Here is a 25,749-nt window from a genome sequence, read left to right as displayed (position 1 = left end):
CTACAGCCTCCCTCAAAGCAGAGCAGGAGCAGCAGCACAATCTTCTCAGTCGGACATCTTTACTATCCCAGGATCCAGGCAGAATCCCACTTGCAGTCCGTTCCACAGGTGTCACATTTGTATTTTCTGAAAAATCCCTTCACCCAGGATTTTTCTCCTGGGAAGCCTCAGAGAAAAAGGAAAACAGTATTATCTCGTTTGCTTCTCCTGTGTTTTGCTGCTTTGGAATGTGGTTGGAGGTTGTTTATCCAAGAGGTGATTGTTTCATTGGTTTCTGCTGTGAATTATTTTGACTCTTTGGCCAATCAGGGTCAAGCTGTGTTGGGGCTCTGGAAAGAGTCATGAGTTTTCATTATTATCTTTTTAGCCTTCTGTAAGTATCCTTTCTGTATTCTTTAGTATAGTTTAGTATTCTTGAATATAATATAGTATAATAAAATAATAAATTAGCCTTCTGAGAACATGGAGCCAGATTCATCATTCCTTCCTTCATTGGGGCACCCCACAAATACAACACACAGGGAGAGCTTTCCCTCAAATGGCACCGACTGGAAACCCAACTTTCTTTTGTTGGTAACGAAGGACCAAGCGCGCGCGCGCGGAATGAAAAAAACACCCAGAGAAAAGGATTGTGAAGGATGTCAGGAGGGGCCGAGTGTTCCATCTTAAATCCACGCTTGTGACAGACAGTGGATTAAACAGGAGATGAGTTACAGCTCCCCAGAGCACGGCAGTGTGAGTCCCCCCGCGCAGGCGGCGTGACAAACAACCCCTGGATACGCGGGAATAAAAATAAACCGTGGCTGAGATCAGCGCGGGCACCGCCGCTCCTATCTGCCACGGAGATCAGCTCCAGAGCTTGGGATGGGGATTTGAAATGCATGGATTCACTGGCGCAAAAACTAGGAAACCTCAAAGGAAAAAGGGAGAGCTCATGGAAAGCGATTTTTTACTCTGGTGTAGTGAAAAAGGATGTGGCCATTCCAGCTGTTCCCAAAGGAAAGAATTCCGAGGAAGGTGAAAAAATCTAACTGAAAAAAATCAAAGTTGTTTCCAGAAGCAAAAGTGAGCCCTGCACAGAGGACTGATTCTGAGAGGAGACCTGGAATTCTTACGGAGCTTTTCCACACCCTCTGGACCTGCCCAGTTACTCAGACGGGGATGGAGCTGGTTTTGCTTCTTCGCTGAAGTTATACCATGAAAAATCACAACAGAAATCAGGGAATCAGGAATTGTTTGGGTTGGAAAAGCCATGTAAGGTCATCAGGTCCAGCCTCACCAAGGCCACACTGACCACGTCCCCAAGTGCCACATCCCCAGGGTGTTAAATCCCCCCAGGAATGGGGACTGCACCACTGCCCTTTATGGGAGGAAATGTTCCCAATATCCAACTTCAGCCTCCCCTGGCACAACCTGTGGCCGTTTCCAAATGCCAAGAAATGCCCAGCTCAGTCCTGGGGCTCCCAGGTTGTTGTCCTTGCCATTTAGAGCTGCAAGACAATGTCCCCTTGTCCATTACCAGAGGCCTCTGCTTTTTTTGTGGTCACCAGAGCTCAAAACTCTGTGACCAAACCCCTGAGATGAGTCTGGAATTGCCTGGAAGTGATTCCAGCTCCATCTGTGGATTTGCAGCCACAGAGATGAAAAATCATGGAAGCCTGGAATAGTTTGGGTGGGAAGGAACCTTAAAAGTCCATCCAGTGCCACCACGGACAGGGACATCTCCCACTGCCCCAGGTTGCCCCAACCTGCCCTTGGACACTTCCAAGGATTCTGGGGCAGCCACAGCTCCTCTGGGAATTTTGGCTTCCCAAATTGCTCCAAGATTTTCCTCTGAAAGCCTTCCTGAGATATCCCAGGAGGGTTTGCTTGGAAAGGGACTGCCAGAGGTTTTTCACCTGGAGTGCTCCCACATCCTCTCCATTCCAGTGCCTCACTGCCCCTCTCCAGCCTGGCTGATGCTGATCTGGGATGTCAAACACACCAGAGCCAAGGACTGGGACAGTTTTCCAAGGAATTCCCCTGGGAATCTCAGCTGACTCCTGAGAAGGGGTTGGTGGCGTGGGGGCAAGGAACCTTCACCTTCTCCCCACCAGTTTGGCTCGAAGGGGCTGAAAGGAGGTGCTGAAAGGTGGCAGTTTGCTTGCAAAAGCAATTTACTTGAAATATCCCCATTTTCTCTGTGAAGAAAATGCCTGGGTCACCCAGGAGCTGATTTTACTGCTGGTGTTGGGGATTTTTGTTTTTCTTTGCTAACAAGGTAAGGCCATGAAGCAGAAATCTGACACCCAGCAGTGCCACGATGGGGCTTTATCCCCATCTCAGCACTCCTTTTCTTCATTCCACGTCACCTTCCCTCCTCTAATCTTCCCTGACAGCTGCTGGCTAAAAGCAGGAGCAGGGAAAAGGCGGTTTTCAGGCTGGAAAGATCCATCAGCAGCTCCTCGGGGTGCGACTTCTCACACCCGCTCCGCGCCTGGAGCTGTGGAGGATCCATCCTGCCTGGTGCTGGCTCAGAGCTGGCCCGGAGAGCAGGACAGGGGCTGGGAGCAGCAGCTGAGGGTTGGAGTCGCACCCATTCCCTCTCCAAGCCTGGGGAGCTGCTCACACACGAGGCAGCGGGAGGAAATCTGCCGCCCCTGCGAGCTCCGACACCAGCGCTGGGTGCTCCAGGCTGGGACGGAGCTGCCGCCTTCCAGGATGTCTTGGCATCCAGGAGACCCAGGAGAAGCCCAAACTTCCTCTCTTTTCCAAAACTGGATGGTTTCAGCCTTTCCCAGCACCTGCTCCCAGAGCTGGGCGAGGGGTTGGTTATTGTGGAGGGTGGAATTCTTCACTCATGGAAGGGCGGGTGGGACAAAGGGGTTTAAACTGAGACAAGGGGAAGCTTACACTGGATTTTAGGAGGGAATTCCTCCCATGAGGGGCTGGGATTGAATTCCCAGAGAATCTGTGGCTGCTGCTGGGTCCTTGGAGCATTTCTGACCCATTTTAAGCAAAAAACCAAGAGAAATAGTGGGTTTTCCTTTCTTTTGGGGATGAATAATTCACATTTCCATTAGTGTAAACCCAGAGCCATTTTTTAAAGCACTTTTTAATCCATGGATTTTTTTTTTTCCCAGGGAAAGGCTCTGTTCTGCAGAATATCTAAATCAATGCCAGCCGGTTCGAGGTGCAAGACCTGGAGCGTTGAGTTTCCTGTCAGGTGGATGCACATGGACATGGATCACAGCATTCCCCCAAGGAAACTCTGGAATAAAGCAGAATTAATTATTGGATTTTTCTGGCTGTGGTTTTGCTCAGCATCTCCATCACTTCTGAATTAGGAAAGCTGAATTAATTATTATTTTTTTTAAATATCCCTTTATCTCCAGACATTTCCAGTTGTGTTTATGGGTCTTGTTTTCCTTCCCAGTCTGGAGCGGGATCCTGGTGGGGGGAGCACGGGGAGCCAACACCTGGCGCTGGGAAATCCAGAGCCTCCTTTGCTGAGAGGGAAAATTTATTTTGTTGGATGATTTTTCCTGACTTTCAGTCCCCCCAGCTGGCTGGGATGCAGATTCCAGCACTGCCCGAGGCATGCTCTGTCTGGAGGAACAATAAAACTTCCCGGTGCCGAGGGAGCCCATCTGGCAGCTCTTTCCCCACCATTAATGTGGTTTTCGGGAGCTCGTTGACTCCTTGTTCCCAGAAATTCCCAAGGGTCCTTGGATAAACGGCAGGGAACATTTGGAGGATGCTCGTGAAGCATTTGGAGAGGGGGAAGAACATTTCTGACAGCCAGGAGATCGTTCCTGGATGGCTGGCGCAGGGATGGGATGGCGGAATCACAGAAGTATGGAATGATTTGGGTTGGAAGGGACTTAAAGCCCATCCAGTGCCACCCCTGCCGTGGTCAGGGACACCTCCCACCATCCCAAGGCCTGTCCACATGGCCTTGGACACTTCCAGGGACAGGGATCTGCTGTGTCCATGTCCCTCCCATACTGAGAGCTCTGGATGGGTGTCCCAGAGCCGAGGGAAAGGGAATAATCCCCTCCACCCACCTGTCCCCCCCAGATCAGCCTTCAGGGGCAGCATCTGCTGCTCGTTTCCCAAGGTTTCCACCTCCAAAAGTCTTGCAGGAGATGAATTTTTGATCCACCAGAACCTCAGGAGCTCAGTTTCCCACCCCTCATCCTCCGCATGGACAGGATCCAAGGGATTTGGCCTCCCAGGGAATTCCAGAGGACTGTGCCTGCCTGGGCTGTTCTGGCTGTGCAATTCCACCAACCCATTAGTCAGCAGCAGCATTCCCATGCCTTTGGAGATATCCACATTTGAGGGCAGTATCTCATTCCCTGTGCTCTATCGATTCCCAGCTCTGCTCCCAGGGGCACTGACTCATCCTGCTGATAAAAACAGCGTTTAACATTTGGAGCCAGAGGATGGGGGTGAGAAATGCTGCTCCGCCACAGACATCGTGAGCTGGATGCACCAGCCTGAGCTTTACAGAACAAAATCCAGGCTCTCCAACTTCCAGCACCAATTTTTGTTAAAGCTAAAAGGATGGAAAACGGAGTGGAGAGGGAAAAGTGCAGATCCCAGCCTGGGAGAGCCATCCCTCCGTCCTGGATCAATAACACCCGAGGAGCTCCTCTCCCACATCGATTTTCTGCAGAACCTGATTCCAAGGGAGCTACTGCCACCTACTGAGGTGATTGCTCAGTCTCGTGGCATTTTTCTTTATAATTATGAAAACATTAATTTTTTTTTAAAAGCAGGAGCTGTGAGATTAATGAGCATCCTGGCTTTTGATGCCAGTTTGTCTCCCCGTGGAGAAAAACCTCCAAGAACTCAGAATAAAAGTGTGAGGGCCCCACCCAAAAGGCGAAATACACAAGGAAGAACTGTGAAGCTGGGTTTGATTTGATAAGCACATTTTTTTCCTGCCTCCCATGACCTCATGAGCTCTTCTGCCCAGCCTCACCTTGTCGGGACACATTTGATGTGAATCCAGAGGGATTAAAGGAGTGGGTGTGGTGCTGGGAATGCAGCATTCCTCCTCTCTGACACAAACAGCGCCAAGAATTTGACTCATGTGGCTTCTCACACCTTAAAAAGATAGAGATAAAATGGTGTCATACAAAAAAATCTGTGGTTGCCACATCCCTGGAAAGGTCCAAGGACAGGAAATGAACCTTGGAAATGAAAATGTGCTCAGTCCTTCCAATGCTTCTCCTTTCCTGATTTCCTTTATGGAATCCTCACTGCTCTGGGAGCCTTTTGGTTCTTCTCGATCCTAAGGAAGTCATGCTACAAAAATCCCAATGCCACTAAAGTTACTGAAATAAAAGAAATGCTGGGACTCTGATGAACTCAACCCATTATTAATTTAATGGACTTTATTCTAATACAGGTCAGTAAGTGAAGGTTTTTGAGTCAAATCAGCATTTGGGGCCATTATGCAGAATTTTCCCAACAGCTCCACCTTTTTTAATCCCATCCCTCAATCCAGCCCTATCCAGGCCTGCAATTAAGCACGACAGGAGGAGAATTAAATGTGGGTTTGGACACAACTTTTAATGAGGATCTTTTCCAGGACTGGGGCCAAATGAGCCTAAATCCATCAGTGCCCAGAGGTGAGTGTGGAGCTGCAACAGGGAAAGGAGAATCACAAAGTTTCCCATTTGGACTAAACCCGAAGCATTAATTAGGACATTAATTTAATTTCCCTGCCTATGTCAGCTTTTAATTAAGCCTTCATTTACCCTCTGATGTTGGCTTTGGGATTGCATGGAATTGCCACGGAGTCTGTGGCATCCCACAGAGCTCTGCCAGCTCTGGGCCCGGGGCTGGCTGGGCAGAGGGGACAAAGGGACACAGCTGTCACCTGGGCTGGTGGCTTTGGCAGAGGCAGAACAGAATTCCTGAGGCTGCTCCAAATCCCAACACAAAAGCTTGGACCTTCCACTTACCTGGATCTCTGCAGATGCCCAAATTTCCCCCCATTTCAGAGTGGGCTCTAAAATTAGTGCAGGAAAATTCCTAATGGTGCCTTCGTTAAATCCTCTCGCTAAACCCAGCTCCTTAAATGAAATATCTGGTGGCTCTTCATTCATCACTCCTCAATTTCAACTTTTTAAGGCCTTCTTTTCATTCCAGGATATTGGATTTGATAAATCAACAATGGCCTCAGCAGAGGAAAAAGGTTCTTCTGGAATTATCTTTCCTGCTTCAGCACGACTGTCCTTCCCCATTGTGTGTGTGTTCCATTCCTCATTTCCATGGTGCAAAGAACACCCAGACTTTGGGGTGATCTCAGCTACCCCCTCACCAGGAAATTTTATGGGAATTAGGACCTGGATGTGGATGAAGGCACATGACTGAGTTGGATAATCCGGACTGGAATCCTGGTCCTGCCCCAGTCTCCCTGGACAATGCTGGAAAAGCCATTTCAGGGGTTTCTGGGAGAGTGGAAATACAGTTTGTAACCCCCTGAAAGGATCCATTTCTAATGCTGGAAATCCTTCCACGTCCTGCACAAGAATATTGGTTCAGTCAGGAAACAGAAAAGCCCCTGCTGGATGTATGGGAGGGGTGAGACCCTGATTTCCCAGAGAAGCTGTGGCTGCCCCATCCCTGGAATATCCCAGATCAGGTTGGACAGGGCTTGGGAGGTGTCCCTAAGGTCCCTTCCAGCCCAAACCATCCCATGTTTGTACAATTCTGTGCTCCCACAGAAATCCTCAGTCCAACGCGTCCAGAAAAAACTCATGGGCAGAAAATCATGGAGAAAAAACAAACCCTTCCCATCTCGGAAGAAATCACTGGATCACCACTGGGGCACTTTGCCAGCCCATTAAAACCAGTAGGAACCCACTGGTGAATGTAATGGAGCAAGAAGAATTGTCCTGGTCGTGTTCCTGCAGATCCAGCAAAGAGATTTCCAGAGGTGACTCAGCCAAGCCCCCCCCGGTCATTCCCTCCCCTCTTTCCAGGAAATTTGACCAAGCGTGAACTTTGGCAGGGGGGCTGTGGAGGATATTCAAGTGGATTATATTTTGCTGTATACAATTAAGAGGGGAATCAGTTAAAAATCATTTTAATCAGGGAAACAAATGGAGAAAGGAATGGAATGATCCCTCGTAGACCGCTTTTGACATTTGTGGATTTGTTTTGTATTCCCTCTCACTCAATAAACTGAAGGATGACTGAGTTCATTTCACAGGAGATGGATTGGATTTTCTCTGAGCAGCTCTGCCGTGTCCATGGAATTCAACCAAAAAATAAAAACCCAACCAAGTCTGTGCTTTAAAAAATCCTGGATTCTGCATTATCAGAGCCCAGCTGCGCCACTGGGGCAGGGGAGCAGCACACCAGCTTTTGGGGAGGAAGGTGATTTTCTGAAGGTGCTGAGGAATATTTGGGGGAAATTTAAAGCAAATTTGCACTGAGACACAGCCACGAACCCCAAAATGAAGAGTTTAATTCATGTACGAGCTGGCACCCAGCCCAAATGATGGGATTTTTGTGGGGAGCCAGTTTGGGAGTCGGAACAAGAGGAAAATCAAAGTGGGGGAGGGAAAATCAAAGTGGGCAAGGGAGAAATCAAAGTGGAAAAGGGGGAAACCAGAGTGGACAAAGGGGAAATCAAAGTGGAAAACTGGTCTCTCCTATTTTCTGCATCCTCAAGCATCAAGGAAATCGATGTCAGTGCAGTGTTTTTGTCAGGGCAGCCCCCACCAAAGCCTCTGCAGTGACTGATGAGGAAAAAAAAAGAGAACGAAGCAGGAAAAATAAATAAAACTAAAACCAAAACCTGCTTATTCCTGGCAGAGACTGAAAACAAGGAGAGGGGGAGGCTCTCCTGCCACCCAGGAGCTCCTTACATGGATCAGCCACCAGCTGAAGGCTCTCAATAAAGCTGCAGCCTGGATACCAGACCTGCAGGACAGGTTGGATCAGGCACGAGCTCCCTTGAGGATTTTGGGGAGATGGAAGATAAACATGAGCCCTTTATCAGTTACATCTCTGGTTTTCAAGCTTCTGGGCTTCTTTTATTATTTTAAGTGTTGAGGGGAATAAGGAAACACATTTTATTTATTTGTGGGCATAAGAGAGATCATAAAGCCAAAGTAAATCCTGATTCAAAGTCTTGGCTCTACAATTCCATCACGGCAGGAGCCTGGCTCCAAAATCAGAGTGTAAAATGTCATGAGAACACCTCTCCCTGTCTTTTCACCCAGATAAACTCCCCACCTCCACACACGCTCCTCTCCTCCCTCAGCAAAGCCAGAACATCAATAAGGATATTTCCTTGAGGTTTTTTTTTTCCCTGATGGGGTTTCTTTATTCCCTCACTGGCAGCAGGTGACGATGGCCCAAGGAAATCACCTCCATGCCAGCATGGGCCGTGCTCCCTGCAGGAATTTGCAAATTGGCTTCACCATTTAGCACGAGAAAGTTGTTCAAGATTTAGCAGATCCATTGCCAAAAAACTACTTTGGGAAATTGTTTTTTTTTCCTCCCCGATCCCTCGGCAAGGCTCATTGGAATGCTGTGAGCACTCAGTGCAGATGCTGAGGACACTGAATTATTTAATGCTCCACACCTCACTGAGCTGAGACCCTGCGGAGCCAAAGGGAGTTGGGTGCAGTTCCTCCATCCCCAATAGACAGGAATGACACAGGCCCTGGGAAACTGCAACCATGGATTAGGGAATTAGGAGAAATCCCTTCTGGCAATCCCTCCCAGCCTCTCACATACCCAATTCCAGCTTTTCCATCCCCAATAACTCTTCAGTCTGTGACTTTGAGGCTCTCAATTCCCCCCATTCCCTCCTTAAAGTTTTTCACAGAATCCCAGCATGGTTTGGGTTGGAAATGACCTTAAAGACCAACTCCACTGCCATGGGCAGGGATACCTCCCACTATCCCAGGGAATTCCACCCCAGCTCCTGCCCACCCTCACAGGGAAGATTTTCTTCCCAATATTTAGTCTAAAACTTCTCTCTTTTTGTTTAAAGCCACAACTCCATGAGAGTGGCAAAATCCTAAAGCCTTCTGTAAACTGGATTAATCTCAGAGTCACTTGCTCCTTCTCTCTCTCATCCTGGTCAGCCTCAGCTCCCAACATCTTGTGGCCCACACAACAAATCTTGTGCAAATATGAGGAATAAGGAAATCAGCAGATCAAAAAATGCCCCTCGCCCCTCTTGGCCCCACTCAGACCCTCACACAGAGCAGATTCTGAGAGGATTCCCCAGCCCAGGAACTCGTTACCTTAAGAAAGGCCATTTTTACTCTCTCAAAAATGCATTTTCCCCCCTGAAAATAAATGCACGGCAGTGAGTTACAAAGACTTACTTGAACGATTAATCATTCCAGGAGCACCCCAGGCCATTGCAGCCACAGCTGGGATTACTCATTCCAGACAGTCCACACTTCTCACTGGAATAATGAACATTTTCAGAAATATTCAACACCCAACGTGCTGAGTTAGGCAGAACCTGAAGGGTTTTTGGTACAAAATCACATTATCATAAAATCATTGGAAAAGCCCTCTAAGGTCATGGAATCCAACTGTTCTCCCAGCCAAGCCCAATCCTCACCCATGTCAACAAATGCTACATCCACACATTTTTTAAACACTTCCAGAGTGTTCAAGACTTCAGGCTGAAGACCTTGACTCAGACATCTTTATGAAGGGAGATGCAAAACCAGTGGTCTAACATGTGCAGGAATTAATTTTAAATCCTCACCCTCGTTGATTAAAGTTGAAAAGCACCCGTGGAACACCCAACAGGACAAAAGCACCTCTTCTATATTTTTTTAAAATAACTCTACTGTATCTCCTCTCTTCATCTGTGTGGTCTCACCAAGCAAAATCTGTGTAAAGCCAATTAAAGGCCATTTGTCACAGGGTAGAATTAACACCAAAATGCTCCTGGTCTGCTCACAGCTCACTCGCTGCTCCTCCGAGTCACAAATCACAATAACCATCCTGTGGAAATCGTAAGAGAGAAGCTCAAAATCCTGCTGAACTCAATGAGCCATTAAATGGTTGACAATATTCTTTATAGGAACCACGAATAGTTAATTAATCCCCAAATATGAATGGTGAGCATGAATAATTACCACTGTAGATCCTGATCAAGAGATCTGCAGCAAGCATAATTTGACATTGCTTCATGTTCAGCAGCTCACACCAGCTGGGAGACCGGTCCTAAAAGGTTGGGCTTGGCTTTAAAGTATGGGAATCCCAGATGGGAACACATCAGTTCAGTTCCCAATGTGCCACTACACTGACTTTCCATGAGATCTTCACTTATTTTTTTATTATCAGTTTTCCTATTTGTGTCACTTTTGTCAGTCCCAGCATGTACAAAGGGTCTGTCTACTCCTTCATCTTCATTGCTATGAGAAGCTCTTATCCTCATTCCTATTCTTTCACATCTCCTGGATTAACAACTCCCTTCCCTTCCCTTCCCTTCCCTTCCCTTCCCTTCCCTTCCCTTCCCTTCCCTTCCCTTCCCTTCCCTTCCCTTCCCTTCCCTTCCCTTCCCTTCCCTTCCCTTCCCTTCCCTTCCCTTCCCTTCCCTTCCCTTCCCTTCCCTTCCCTTCCCTTCCCTTCCCTTCCCTTCCCTTCCCTTCCCTTCCCTTCCCTTCCCTTCCCTTCCCTTCCCTTCCCTTCCCTTCCCTTCCCTTCCCTTCCCTTCCCTTCCCTTCCCTTCCCTTCCCTTCCCTTCCCTTCCCTTCCCTTCCCTTCCCTTCCCTTCCCTTCCCTTCCCTTCCCTTCCCTTCCCTTCCCTTCCCTTCCCTTCCCTTCCCTTCCCTTCCCTTCCCTTCCCTTCCCTTCCCTTCCCTTCCCTTCCTTCTTTCCAAACCAACCCAACAAACATCAAAACCGTGCGCCTGATCCTGCAAATATTCCCAAAGTGTTATGGCTGCCCACATCCAGCTTCCACCTGTTCCATCCTGTCTAACTGGTGCCTTTTTGACCAATCCAATCACCCTTTCCAGTCCAACCACCCTTTCCAATCCAGCACTCCTTTCCAGCTCAACCAGCGTCTCCAATCCAACCACCCTTTCCAACGCAGCCATTCTTCTCAACCCAACCACCATGACCAACCCATCCACTCTTTCCAACCCAACCACCCTTTCCAACCCAATCATTTTTCCAACCCATCCACCCTTTCCAACCCAACCACCCTTTCCAACCCAACCACCCTTTCCAAACCCTTCATTCTTTCCAACCCCTCCATTCTTTCCAGCCCAACCCAACAAACATCAAAACAGTGCCCCTGATCCTGCAAATATTCCCAAAGCGTTACGGCTGCCCACATCCAGCTTCTGGCTGTTCTCTCCTGTCTAACTGGTGCCTTTTTGACCGTGGGGGTTTGAAACCTCCCCTCAATCAACTGACAGAACGTCTTCAATTGAGCTGCAGCAGCTCCGTGACCTCTTGTGCACCTTTTGTCTTTCAAAATGCAGACAGGTGCTGCAGGAGGGAATATCTGAGGACTTGGAAATGGTTTCTTCCCCTTTTGCCGGCGCGGTGTCCGCGGGGAGCCGAGCGCCAGGATGTGCTGTACAAATCCATTTGTTACAGTAAACAGCCCCGGGCAAGCGCCTGCACTCGCGGACCGTGCGGGGATTCCTTGGAGGGTTTGTTCCTCCTTGCAAATTTAAAGATATGAGCTCAGGAGGGACCAGAAGCTTCTTCCTGGCCTGAGGCCAAGCATGCAAAGTGTACAAACAGGCGCTGACAGTTTTATACACAACACCAAAAAAAGAACAATAAAAACAGCGAAAACAAATAATATTTGAACTAATCTGGACAGAGGTTCAGCCATTATTTTGTAGAATAATGGAAAAGTTTGGGTTGGAGGGGACCTTAAAGATCACCCAGTTCCACCCTCTGCCATGGGCAAGGACAGCTTCTGCTTGGCCAGGTTGCTCCAAAGGCATCCAACCTTGAACACTTCCAGGGATCTTAAAAGTCTTTTCCAACCTTAATGATTCCGTGATTCATTTAGTTCAGAGGCAGCTCTCACCCCTGGGTGAATCCCCCTGGAACACTCTGACCTGCTGCCAGCAGCAAAGCCAGGACCAAGGTTTCTGTGTTTCACCACTCACCAAATTCCCACCTTTCTGCTGAGGCTGGGACTAACAGGGGACTGTGACAGGAGTTTCCTTGTAGGAACCTGATTTAGTTTCCTTTTCCAAGGCCCCATCACTTTCCCCATGGAGGTCCCATCAGATAAACTCTGTTTAAGGGTTTGGTGGCTGTGAAAATAAAAATAAATAAACTAAGCCTTGCTGGCAGTGCTGGGACAGGCTGAGCCTGACCCTATTATTGCTGTGACACGAATTCCATTAAAATCTGGAGTGGCACGGAGATAAGCTCCTATTGAAGACCGGGGTTGGCAGTGAAATTCCAGCAGAGGCTGAAGTCAGTGGCAAGTTCAGCCCCCCTCGTCCTTGAAATAATGATTTGGCCATGGTGGCTGCAAGTCTGGAGTGTCACGCAGAGCAGCACAAAGTGATTTTTCCAAAAGATGTCCCTGGAGAAGGGCTGAGGCGGAGGGAGGAAATGAGGCTGTCGTTGTGCTCAACGCAGAGAACAAGAGCAGTTGCATTTACTCCTCTTCTACAGCATGGGAGGGGTTTCAGCAAAGTTCAGCTGCTTTTTAGGGCATCAGAAAATAAGACAGATCTTCAGGAGGCACATAAAAATCTAAAATGACCCCCAAGATCTGGTAATAATCGTGCTTTTCCTGGTGTTTATAACAGCGGCAGCAGGAAACGCTCACGTCATGGTCCAGCTTCTTTTCGATCTACTTGACCTCAACTTTCACCGGCTGCACACAGCAATAAAGTGCTGTCTCAGGCACAGCCTAATTAGCCCTGAAAAATCGGATTCATCCAAAAGAACAGCACAGGGAAGATCCAGCTCCTGCCCCAGAAGCCCCGTAGCTCCAAACATCCAGCATCAGTTTGGGATAATTAACGTGATGAGGCTGGGTCTGGTCCCGTCCCCCGTGCAATGAGCATCAGCCACCACCAATTTAACTCGGTGAGAGAGAATCTGTCAAGTTATTTCCAGGGTTAACAACTCACACTGTTTAAAATATAAATTCCATGTCTGGCCTGAACTTGGCTGCTTTCAGGTTCCCACTCTTGGGTCTTGTGATGCTTTTGTCAGGCACATTAAACAGCCTCGATGATCAGAACCATCCTCCCCACGTGGATGGGGATGAACCACATCAAGTTACCTTTGGAAGGATTTTTCTCCTCAAATTAAGGTAACGAGGACTAAACCACACCAGGGCTGGTTCCACCATGGGGAGAACCTGAGCAGAGAAGGCTTTCAAAGGCACAAAGGAGCAGTTAAATGCTCGTTTCCCACTGCAAATCACGGGCCCCTGGGTGTTCTGCTCCATCTGTGAACCTTTGAAAACCTCCTCCCCTGTCTTGGACAGATTAATGGGAAATAATAAAAATATAATTTAAACGTGGAGTCTCAGGGAGGTGACTCAACCCCCAGTCCTGGCTGCCACAGTTGTCGGTAAATTAGGGAGAAAAGAAACACAAAATGATCCTTTTCCAGTCCCTCCAATTATGCCGGGATGGTTCTGCCTCTGATGAGAGATTTTGAGAGCATTTCCCCTCATCCAGGTGGAAAAGTGCTCGGTGAGGAGTGGAGAGCTGGGGGAAAGGGGGGGCAAAAGAGGACACCCAGCAATTCACGGTGTGCCAGGACACTGAGCAGTGTCACCTGGAGCCCGGTGACATCCATCACCTGACAGGGAACACACAACACCAGGGAAGGACTGGAGAGGAGACAACACAACCTCTGTCTCCTCTGCACCAGCTGTTCCCAGGGGAAGGCTGTCAGGAACAGAGAGTTCCCAACAAAGCCAGCTGAGGAGCGCGAGACAGCTCAGGTAAAGAAGTGAACAATATAAAATGACACACTGCAGGTGCACAAAATAAAACAAATCCTCATTTTAGAGCCTGGGAAACGTGCACACACGGCTGAGCTGCCTGACCTGCTCAGGTGCAGTTTAACTCCTTCTGGATCTGCCTCATCCCTCCTGTGTCCTCCCACCAGGATGTTCATTAACTGCACAGCATTCCAGCTCCACCTATTCTTAAGTAAAAAACAGCTTTGATGTTCTCATGTTGTAAATGTGAAACTTTCAACTCTAAGAGGGGATTTTGGGCTGTGGAGTCCAGACCTGGGATAGGACAAGGGGGAATGGCTTCCCCCTGCCACGGGACAGGGTTAGATGGGAGATTGGGAAGGAATTCTCCCCTGGGAGGGTGGGGAGGGGCTGGGATGGAATTCCCAGAGGAGCTGGGGCTGCCCCTGGATCCCTTTAAGTGTCCAAGGCCAGGCTGGATGGGGCTTGGAGAAACCTGGCAGGTGTCCCTGCCCATGGCAGGGCGAGGATGGGATGGGCTTTAAGGTCCCTTCCAACCCAAACCATTCCATGATTCCCTCCCTCATTTACGCCCATGATCTTACCCCTTTCCAGCTCATTTTTATACCTCTCTGGTTCTTGTTAGTCGACCTCCACCAAGTGAAGAGGGAAATTAATTGGAACTTCCCCAAACCAGCTTTGGTTTGCTCCAAGGAAAAGGCCAGGACCTTAACAACCAACAATTTAATTGGGAAATGGAATTCTATTTCCATTAAGAAAGGGATTTCTTTCTTCATAGAGAAAATAAATTTTTTGTAGCTCCTTTTCTACATGGGAAATCTGAGGTCCAGGCTCAGGAGAGCAAATCCCTCCCACTCCACATGAAAAATGCACTTATTGAGGCTGCCCAGGTTTAACAGCCCCAGCACTCGTTGCTTTGATGGCCACAGCTGTCCCTTTTTGATGGAAAATTTGTGCTGATTTCACGGTGGCTGCTTGAAGAAAAGTCACCACACGTTACGGCTGTTTCATACCTGGGGGGCAAGTGGAGAAAATTATTTAATTAGGTTTCTGTAATAACAGCTCCATTTCCAAATGGCTGCCCATGTGTATTAGCAGGGAAGGATTTCAATTACTCTGTTTCCTTTAATTCTGTGACTTTAGTGCCGGTGCAGGCGGAGAAAGGCTGAGATCAAAAACTAAACTGGGAACTCTTTGTCCACGGAATGTATTGAATGTATTGAATATATTAAATTAATGTATCCATGGATGCATGGAGCATTTCACACTTCATCTCCCTGCAGCCACATCCACATGCAAAACCCAAGCCCAAACCAGAATGAGGGAATCAGGTTGGAAAAAAACCTTAACATCATCAAGTCCAACTGTTAACCCATAACTAATTAGTGCAAACATTTGTATTGGTGATGAGGCTGCCTGATCAAGGCCACCATCATAAACACAGCCCTGAGGAGAGGAGTGTCCTGGTGATGGACACAACTCTGGTTGTGCTCACATAACTCTGACTGCAGATTAAGGAGATCAGCCAAGAGTTTGTGGCATTCTCGGCTTTATCTCCCCATCCCATCTTCCAAAGCCACAAAATATCCACCTTCTACAACAAAATCCATGAAACAATCAGGGTATTTTGTCTGGGAATTTCAGGAGCTGGCATGAACACAATTTACCAAGTCTTGATGATCCGCCTTGTCCATACGGCTGGGCCAGCCTGGTTAGGGAGGAGTTGGGGTCAGCCTGGTTATGATGTGTTGGGGTCAGCCTGGTTCGGGATGTGTTGCTGTTGGCAGAAGCATCAGGGCAAATAAAACATAAACAGGCTCCAAAAAAGAACCCAAAGAGCATCTTCTGCCTCCTCATTCCTCATTAGAGTGTCAAAGCCTCAGCTCAGCTCATCCTGCTGTACCCTCGCTCCATCTGTTCCCTCTCTAATTTCAACATCAATCAAAATAAACAGAATTCCTGAAAGTCTGAAAGAAATCTGATGTTTCCAAGTTCCTTTGTCTGCTCGAAGACTTTACCTCCTCCTGTTTGGCACAGGCAGCTTTCCAAGCTGATTTTTTTAGGGAATACTACAAAGCGGAGAACTCTGAGCCCTCCTAGAGAGCTCTCGTAAAACTCCATGGTTGGATGGAAGCTGGAACAGATGGGAGAGCTCCTCCAGGCTCGACATTAACCCTGCTGTTCCCCGACTGGGGGCCAACAACACTTTCAGATTTCAAGAAGCACAGAGCTAAAAATACATCTCCAAGCCAGAGATGATCCGAAGTTCCTACAAACATCAACAAGAGGGGTGACGTCCTTTGGTGAGGATGGCAAACAGCTCCTTCTGGGGAAATGCAGGAATTTCAGCATCCCAGTGGCTGGGAGAGGGGAGGTTTTTAAGGGAAAGATGTTTCCAGTGAATTTGGTGGCCATTACAGCTGGAATCCTTCAACCATCACCTCATTAACATGGAGAGCAGAGCCAAGAGAGCGCAACGAGGGCCATAATTGGGGTGGAGCAGCAGAGCAGAATTCCTGGGGGGAGATTTGCCATGCTCCACTTGGTGCTGCTCGATAAAAATCTCCATTTTTGCTGCCGAGTACACAAATTCTGGTTAGATTCCAAAGGAGCTGTGGGTGCCCAGGGTCTTTTAATCTCAGCCTAACTGAGGTTTTCCATACCCACCTTCCCTCCCTGCCACACAGGAGCTGAATGACACAATTCCACAGCTGGCCTGGGAGCTCCTGGATACCTCAGGGTGAGGATTTCAGAGGCCTCAAAGGGATTCAGGATGTTCTGAAGGGTCTGATGTAGAAAATACTCCATCTCTGCAGTGAGGACTCTCCTTTTCATGGAATCATGGAATGGTTTGGGTTGGAAGGGAACTTAAAGATTATCCACTGCCATGGGACTGGACATGAGCACCTCCCACCATCCCAGTTTGCTCCAACCTGGCCTTGGACACTTCCAGGGATCCAGGGCAGCCACAGCTTCTCTGGGAATTCTGTTCCCTCTCCACCCTCTCAGGGAGGAATTTCTTCCCAGTATCCCATCTAGCCTCTCTTTCAGTTTAAAAAAATCCACATCTCTCGTTCCCATTCCTACAAAATTATTCCAAACCCTCATGTGGGCAGACACCCCAGGAGCTCCACACAAACCATGCACCGTGTCCCTAAAAGCCACCCACAAAGGGAACAGCCTTATCCGCAGGGAACAGCACCCAAACAGCTGAAAAATCCATTAAAACCCTATTTTTTTTTGCCCTGAGCAGGCATCCTAAAACCTCATCCAGAGGAACAGACGCCTGGCCTGGTTTGTGGGATGATTATTCCCCCAAACAAGCCCACCAAGCTCCACTGTTCATCCTTGCTGCTGACAGGCACGAAGGTTAATTGGTCACAATTGCATTCCTAACGCCCCAGCCCAGAGAAGTGCCAGGAGCCAGAGGTAAATCACACAACTACCCACTTGCTGCCTCCAAGTTTAAATAAATAGAAATCCCAGGCTAATTAATATTTAGGAAATGCAAAAGTTGTCATCTTAAATCAGGCTGAAACACAATAATCACATTAAGTGCTTACTTCAGCAAAATACCCCTGAAATGCAAAGTGTTGGTGAGTTATGGGAGTATTTATCCCCTTAATTGACTCCTGGCTCTGGCAGAACTCCATTACCCAGGAGTTAGGAGGAAATTTAATTCCAATCCTCGTGTCTGCACTCAAGGACTTCTGTTTGACTTGGGTTTATTTTCAGCTGCGGGACTGAAGGGCTGCATTTTTCCAGTTGCAATCCTGCTCAGTTGAGCAACAAATGTGACATTTCGTATTTCATCTGCTGACCTTCCGCTCATATCTGGGAAATTTTTCATCCTGTTCTCCTTCTGTTTCCCTTCCAGGTGTCCTTTAAGGCAAGAAGGAACGTGGTGTTTTAGCAGGCAGAGTCTGGTAGGAATTATTTAGACAAAGAGGGGAATTCAGACACTCTTGGGCTCAGCGAGCAGCTTGGCTGCTGCTTGAGACCACAATCTCCATGGAATCATGGAATATCCTGGGTTAAAAAGGGCCTTGAGGATCTTTGAATCCGTGTCCTGGCTTGGCAAAGGACAACTCTAAGAATCAACCCAAGAAACTGCAAGGATCAACCCAAGAAACTGCAAGGATCAACCCAAGAAACCCCAATAATCATCCCGATTGCACTTTATTTTTAGGAAAAATTTATTCACCAAAAGTTTACAAGGGCTGTGGTGGAGTCCCCACCCCTGGAAATGTTCCAAAAACGTGTGGATATGGTGCCTGGGGACATGGGTCAGTGGTGGCCTTTGCAGAGCTGGGTTGGACTTGGTCTTAGGGGGCTTTTCCCACCGTAACAATTCCATGATTCTCTGGTTCCGTGTCCCTGGGAGCTCCTGGAGCTCTGTCAGCCTCGAGGCCATTCCCATTCCCTGGGGAGCCTGGGCAGATCCCCACCATGCTCTGGCAGAAGAACCTCAGAGGCGTCAGGGCTCCCTCCTTGTCCTGAGGGGAAATCCAGAGTATTTACCCAGTTATTAATATCAATATCAATATTTATTTTTACCCAAATATGAATATCAAATTAATATCAATTATTGTACCCAATAACTGATTGTTTGGGGTCACTTTCACCACGAGGAGCCCCAGTGCTCCCAGTGTCACAGCAGCTCTTGCACAGCCACAGTTCAGGTGACAGCTTGACCCAGCCAGGGACACAAAACCTCTCCTCAAAGCTGGGCTTAAAGATATCCTGTTAAATAATCCCTGTGCTGGAAGAGGTGGGAGTGTGATCACAGCTCCTCGGGCATCCAGAGGAGTTTGCTGGGGTTTCACAGCAATTTGGGAAGGTCAGCACTCGGGCTGCTCCAGGGGATTCCTGCTCTATGTTCCTGTAAACCACCCCAAAACCTGTTTGCTCCTTCCCGTGTGACACATTTCGGTGTTTTAGCAAGTTCAGGAGGTGTTTGTCACATTTTCCCGACTTCCTGCACTAATAAACCACCCTGGAAAGCTGCACAATTCCCAGCTGGCACAGGACTGAAGGAGCTAATTGTGCCTCTTGGATGGGCAGCGATTCCGACAGGCAGCGCTCTGGGATTTACCCGAGTCAGGGCTGAACAGGGGAATGGAAATAAATTCACAGCAGTGCTGGCACACGGGATTTCACAGATTAAAGAGCGGGACTTCACTGATCAAATGCAGGACTCCACAGAATATAGCCAGCACTTCACAGATTAAAGGGCAGGATTTCACAGACTCGGGGTCATCCTGAACGCAGGGAACCCCAGGGCTCTGCTGGCACTGCCAGGGCCACAAAAAACCCTCCCTGACCCTTTGGCTCCCCCACTGCAGCCCAGCCTTGGACATTCCAGGGATCCAGGGCAGCCACGGCTCCTCTGGGAATTCCATCCCAGCCCCTCACCACCCTCACTCTCAGAATCCCATCCCAGTATCCCATCTAACCCTGGCACTGGGATGCCATTTCCTGTGTCTGTCCCTCCATCCTTTGTCCCCAGTCCCCCTCCAGTTCTCCTGGAGCCTCTCCAGGCCCTGGAAGGGCTCTGAGCTCTCCCCAGAGCCTTCTGAACACCCTCATCTATCCCAGCCTTTATCTCTGATTTTCATGCAATTTTAGGAGCAGAAAAGACCCTCCCAGAAAAACAAACAGGGCCTGGAAAAGTTCATTAAAGGCAGAGCATGGCACAGCCATTATTATGGAGATGTCATGTCTAATTCTGCAGAGAAACCAACCCACTCTGTGCTCTCCGGATGATCAATACCCAGCTCGTATCTGCCTGGAACAGGGACAGCCCTGGTGACACCCAGCCACCATCCACACTTCCCGCAGTCCCTGCACTCCCTGATTTCCATGCCGGAGTCGTCAGGAGAGGTCCTGACCTGCTCCCTGCCGGGGAGGCTCGCCCCAGGCCAGGATTAATGAGTCTGACTCCTAATGACTCAACACTCCAGAGCCCAGCTGCAGCCTGGAAGTGGCACCGAGGACAAAGAAAAGCTGCTGGAACTGGCAGAGGAGCCTGGAACCAAACTGGGACAGGACCCAGACTGGGCTGGACCCAAAATGGGACAGGAGCCACAAAATGGGCCAGACCCAAACTGAGACAGGACCCAAACTGGGACAGGAGACACAAACTGGGCCAGACCCAAACTGAGACAGGACCCAAACTGAGACAGGAGACACAAACTGGGACAGGACCCAAACTGGGACAGGACCCAGACTGGGCTGGACCCAAACTGGGACAGGAGCCACAAACTGGGCTGGATCCAAACTGAGACAGGACCCAAACTGGGACAGGACCCAAACTGGGACAGGACCCAGACTGGGCTGGACCCAAACTGGGACAGGAGCCACAAACTGGGCCAGACCCAAACTGAGACAGGACCCAAACTGGGACAGGAGACACAAACTGGGCCAGACCCAAACTGAGACAGGACCCAAACTGGGACAGGAGCTACAAACTGGGCTGGACCCAAACTGAGACAGGACCCAAACTGGGACAGGACCCAAACTGAGACAGGAGCCACAAACTGGGCTGGACCCAAACTGAGACAGGACCCAAACTGAGACAGGACCCAAAATGGGACAGGAGACACAAACTGGGCCAGAACCAAACTGAGACAGGACCCAAACTGAGACAGGACCCAAACTGGGACAGGAGACACAAACTGGGCTGGACTCAAACTGGGACAGGAGCCACAAACTGGGTCAGACCCAAACTGATGCAAAGTTGAGCTGAGATTTCCCACCCCACACAGAAACTGGGAATATTCAGGCATCAGGCACTGACTGGGAACAGGCAACACCAAAATAATTAGCATTTAGCACTAATAACCCTTGTGCTTTTAACCACATTTTAATTGTGTTGGCAGCTGTATTTATTATTTTTTAAATTGCATATTCTGATATTTTCAGCTCAAAATCTCAGGGAAGAAATTGATCAGCAAAGGAAATAGAATTTATTTCATCCCAACACGGGATCCTGCCAAGAAGGTAAAGCTGCCAATTCCTTCCTTTTTCAAGAGTCAAACCACGCCTAGAAATGTAATTAAACTGATAAATTTGATTATAAACATGACATCATCCCACTCTGGCTCCTGGAGGAGCTCCAGACAAAACCTCCTTGTCACCTGCACGCCCCATTAATGCTTATCCCGAAAGAAATGTAATTCCCTTCATTTACTCCGCCCCAAAGTCGGGGAGTAAACTATATGTTTAATTATAAACTTTCCACTCGGAGCAGCTGTAATTAATGAGCCGAGGAATCTGCAATGTGCCTGGAGCAACCCGGATTCCTCCCGGGGACCCCGGTGCACTTGGAGTCGCTTCCCATTAGTTTTAGGAGCTGGAGTGCCCACCTAAGGCATTAATCACAAAATGCTGCAGCTCCTGGACTTTTAATTACCCACACTCCGTGTGCTGCACACGGATTGTCCCACCCTGGTAATTAATGGCCTTCCTGGGGCTACCGAGGGCCTTGCTGGGGCTGGCTTCGTGTTGCTCAGTTTTTATGCAAGGTTGTTGGAAAAATGGGATTCCTGGCTCTGGGATGGGGCAGAACGAGCTGCAGGCTGGAAATAATGAGGGATTAACAGTCTGGAGGGCAGCGTGCTGACGGGGGAGAGAATTTGGGCACCACTTCTGGCTTTTCCACTTCCAGGGATTTTTCCTGCTCTCTGGGAATGCCTTGTCACTGAGTCCCCTCTGCAATGGTGCAGTGGTTTGCATGTAAAAAAAAAAAAACACTGAAAATGGGTTCCTCTGGAAGGGAAATCTCTCCTCCCTTCTGCCTCCCCACAGGTTCTGAACTCGAATTTCGGGATAATTTAATAATTTCCCCCCTTATTTAAGTCCAAATGACCCCTTGGACAGCACAAGGTGTCAGCCCAGCTGTAATTCCCTCCACGCTCTAAGGAAAATGCTACAGAAGGGACTGGGTGCTTTCCCAGATAATGGAATCATGGAATCATGGAATCATGGGATGCTTTGGGTTGGAAAGGACCTCAAGGAACCATCTAATTCCAATTCGCCTCCTGTGGACAGATCTTGAACAACAATTTGGACAAAGGGATAGAGTGCAGCCTCGGGAAATTTGTTTTTAAACCCCTGTGGGGATTTAACAGCAGATGTGGCACTTGGGGACGTGGCCAGTGGTGACCTCAGCAGTGCTGAGGATTGGTTGGACCTGATGATTTGGTTTTTCCAACCCAAACAATTCCATGGTTTGTTGATTCACCACTTTTTGCCCCTGGATGAGCAGTTTTCACTGAGGTGATTTTTCTCCAGTGCAGGAGGAGCCATCCCACCTCTGGACTCAGCAAAACTGAAAGGGGGAAAAAATCCTTAACAAAGGAAGAAACAAGGAGATCTGAGAGGAAAAGGGAGAGCAGAGGAGTTTATAAAATTACATTGTTTGAATTGGTGCCAAATGGGGAAAATCAAGGTGAAAACACCTGGATTTATTGCTGGTCCAGAGGAGAAACAGCACCTCTGGTAGTTATTTGGGTTTATCTTTGTGGAATGCAAACATGATTTCAAAAAGAACAAAAAACCAATTTGTAAGAAAAATCACTTCAATATTTTCCCTTAGGAAAATAAACGAAAAACGAGAAAATGAAAAAAAAAAAACAAACAAAAAAATCTCTGAAAAAAATCTCCTTTCCCAAGATTTTCAGCTGTTTTCTGCAGAATTCCCCTTTAAGTGGGATCATAGAACCCCAAAATGGTGGGGTTGGAAGGAACCTTGAGGATGACCCAGTGCCACCCCCTGCCATGACAGGGACACATCCCACTAGAAAAGGAACTGGAGTTCCCACTGATGTCCAGTACAGGCACAGCTGCACCACTGAGATTCCCAGGAATGAGATTCCCAGGCCCTACGCGTCCCTCTTTACATCCAGGAACAAAGTGCCAACAAACAGGGGACAGGAGCTTGTGAAACATTTAAATCTGCGGCTCAGAATTTCCCTTTCAAACGCTCTGAAGGTGTGGCTGTTGGAATATTTATACCCTGCTCGCCTTTCCCGGCTCAGGGCTGCTGAAATTTTCATTCAAGGACGAGGCAGTAAAGGCAGGAAGTTCTGTAAGGTGGGAAAATGGGCATGGAGAAGGAAAAGGAGGATTTAATTCGCCTTTCTCTTGTTGGAGGCCCAGCCCAGGTGTTCAAACTCTTCTGTCCTCAACAGATCCTTGAGTAGGAGGCTCAGCCCTCCTCCTGCTCTGCCTCCAGCTGCAATTCCCAAATCCTGACCTTGGCAACTGGGCAGAATATTCCCTTTTTTCTCCAAGTGTGCTATTCCCACACTCGGGACAAATGGGATTTTCCAACCCAAACAATTCCATGATTTTGGAGTCTTCTCCATCCTCTCTGTGATCATGTGAATTTTTTTTGGGTTTGGATTATTTGGATCTTGAATCCTGCCCAAGCTCTGCACCTCCTGCTCATCTCTGAGCCCAAAATGATGTGAACAGCATTTATTGACCAGAAATTCTCTTTTAAAACCCATTTATTAATGGCACATCCCCGTGGGAGTGCTGGGCACCTTTATCCAGGCTTTCCACGCCTGAATCCATTCATCCATGGCCAGAGATGGATTCCCTGGGCTCTGCCACCACCGTGAGGACCTGCTGGAAATGTGGAATTATGGCCAAACTTATCACGAGGCGCTGCTGCTCTTCATCACACCTGGCAATAATTCTCAGCTCTGCCCCGTAGCTCGGAGTGGGGAAGCAGCGGAATTCCAGCAGTAAATCCTGGAAGATACTGTCTGTTAACATTTAATGGGTGTCATCGCAGGGCAGTAAATAATTCCTGCTGCAAAATCCTACAGCTTCCCCCATTTCGTTATTCTTTGAAGGCTGGTGGAGCCCAAACCAACCCAAGCTGTGGATTAAACAGATTTTTCCAGAGTCAGTGTTATTCCAATGAACATCTTCCTCTCCTGTTATTCCCTTAAAAGCAGAGGATAAATATTGGCTGTGCTGAACGCTCACAAACCCTGCTGGGTTCTTATTTTAGCTAAATTTCATCTCAGCGTTGTCACCATCCCGTGTTTGAGGACACTTTTCCCTCATTAGCACTGGGAGAGGGATGGAATGGGATTGCTGTGAATATTGCAGGAGACGGCTGCCAGTGGAGTTGGGAATATTGATATCCTGCTGGGAGAAATCGTTGCTTTCTGTGGATCTTGGAGTTCTTTGTGATAGATTGGAATAATTCCATTTTTCCTGACCTGTGCCCGGGCACAGACAGATCCAATCAGCAAAACTTGGAAAAATAATTTGGTTGGGAGAATGTGTTGAGGCTGATCAATAGGAAATCCTCATGGGAGCCAGCACCAAAAAAAAATCAGGAGCAGAAGGCAATTCTCATCCTAAGGAGCGTAAGGATGAAAATGTTGGGGAATCCCAGAGTTGTTTGGGTTGGGAAAGCCCTCTGAGTTCACAACTGAGAGTGCAGCTGCCCAGGGCTGGACAGCAATTTTGGGGAAGAAATTTTCCCTAAAATCCGATTTTATTCTAAATAAGAGCCGTGCTCCAGGCCAGACCCCACACCTGCTGAAGGGCTGGTGACCCTCCGAGCTGGCCCTCACTCTGATTAACTGCTCTCACAAATCCTCCCTCCCAACGTGGCATTTCTGCACTGCAGAGAGGAAACCTCAGTGGGGCAGCTCCAAAAAAGGGGCAGAGGAAGAGCCAAGGATCAGAGAAGGACCCTGACCCCTAACCATGGGATGGTTTAGATTTGAGAGGGACATGTACAGGGACATCTTCTGCAAGCCCAGGTTGCTCCAAGCCTGGTCCAGCTTTGTAGATAATCCATCCCCATTCCATCCTGTCCCCTCCCACCCAGGGCCTGGATGTGTCTGGGAATAGGACACAGCTCATGGGGAGAGGGAAGATAATCCTTGGGGTGGCATCACCAGGAGCTCACCGCTCCTTGCAGCCAGGCCAGGGCCTGGAAAAGCAAGGAATTTCATTTCCCAACTTCCAGCAGAAGCCACTAATTAATATGAGTTATTACTTACCAGAAACATGGTAAATAAACCCCCTTGTTTCCCACCTCAATCTGCCTCTTCACATCACAAAAACACAACCAGTGATGGTTAAACCAACCTGATTATTTCTGGAGCAGGTATTTCTTCCTCTCCTGTCGACTCTTAATCACCACCTCCATTAATTTAATGGGTAATTATTTACCAGAAATGTGGTAAATAAACCCCCTTGTTTCCTACCTTGATCTGCCTCTTCACACCACAGGAACACAACCAGTGATGGTTCAACAAAACCTGATTATTTCTGGAGTAGTATTTCCGCCTCTTAATCACCACCACCATTAATTTTATGGGTAATTTACCAAAAACATGGTAAATAAACCCCCTTGTTTCCCACCTAAACCTGCCTCTTCACACCACAAGAACACAACCAGTGATGGTTAAACCAACCTGATTATTTCCGGAGCAGTATTTCTGCCTCTTAATCACCACCACCATTAATTTTAAACAGCGCTAATTGCGTAGTTTGGCCTTTCCAAGCACATCTCGCCCGTCTGCAGGACCTGAGCACATTCCAAACGGGCTCTGAGCCTTGTCAGAGGAGGGAGAATGTGAGAGCTGAGCCCAGGCTGGTGAGGAGGAGCTGTCGGAGGCACCATCTGGATTTCCCACATCCCGCCTGGAGCGGCTGGGGATGAGGGGAGGCACTGTTGGAGCGCTGAAATTCCTGCAGGGAGCCACAGCTACGGTGGCTTCAGCTTTTCTGTGAGCTGCTGAAAAGGCTGCAGGGAATCCTGGAATGGTTTGGGTGGGAAA

At 48.4% G+C, this 25,749-nt stretch overlaps 1 long non-coding RNA gene across 1 annotated transcript; it reads right to left on the bottom strand.

The window, feature by feature from the left end:
* Positions 1 to 1,175: 1,175 nt before the first annotated feature.
* LOC135287161 (uncharacterized) lies at positions 1,176 to 25,601 on the bottom strand. The gene is made up of 4 exons (XR_010351002.1): positions 25,384 to 25,601; positions 9,348 to 9,431; positions 4,970 to 5,094; positions 1,176 to 3,250 (listed from the first exon to the last, which is right to left on the bottom strand). It is a non-coding gene; the product is annotated as an uncharacterized LOC135287161 (long non-coding RNA).
* Between the last annotated feature and the right edge of the window lie 148 nt (positions 25,602 to 25,749).

Source organism: Passer domesticus, chromosome 28, assembly GCF_036417665.1.
Source record: "Passer domesticus isolate bPasDom1 chromosome 28, bPasDom1.hap1, whole genome shotgun sequence".
NCBI classification, from domain to species: Eukaryota; Metazoa; Chordata; class Aves; order Passeriformes; family Passeridae; genus Passer; species Passer domesticus.
Note: the sequence above shows the minus strand (reverse complement) of the source record. Positions and strands in the feature narration are given on the sequence as shown.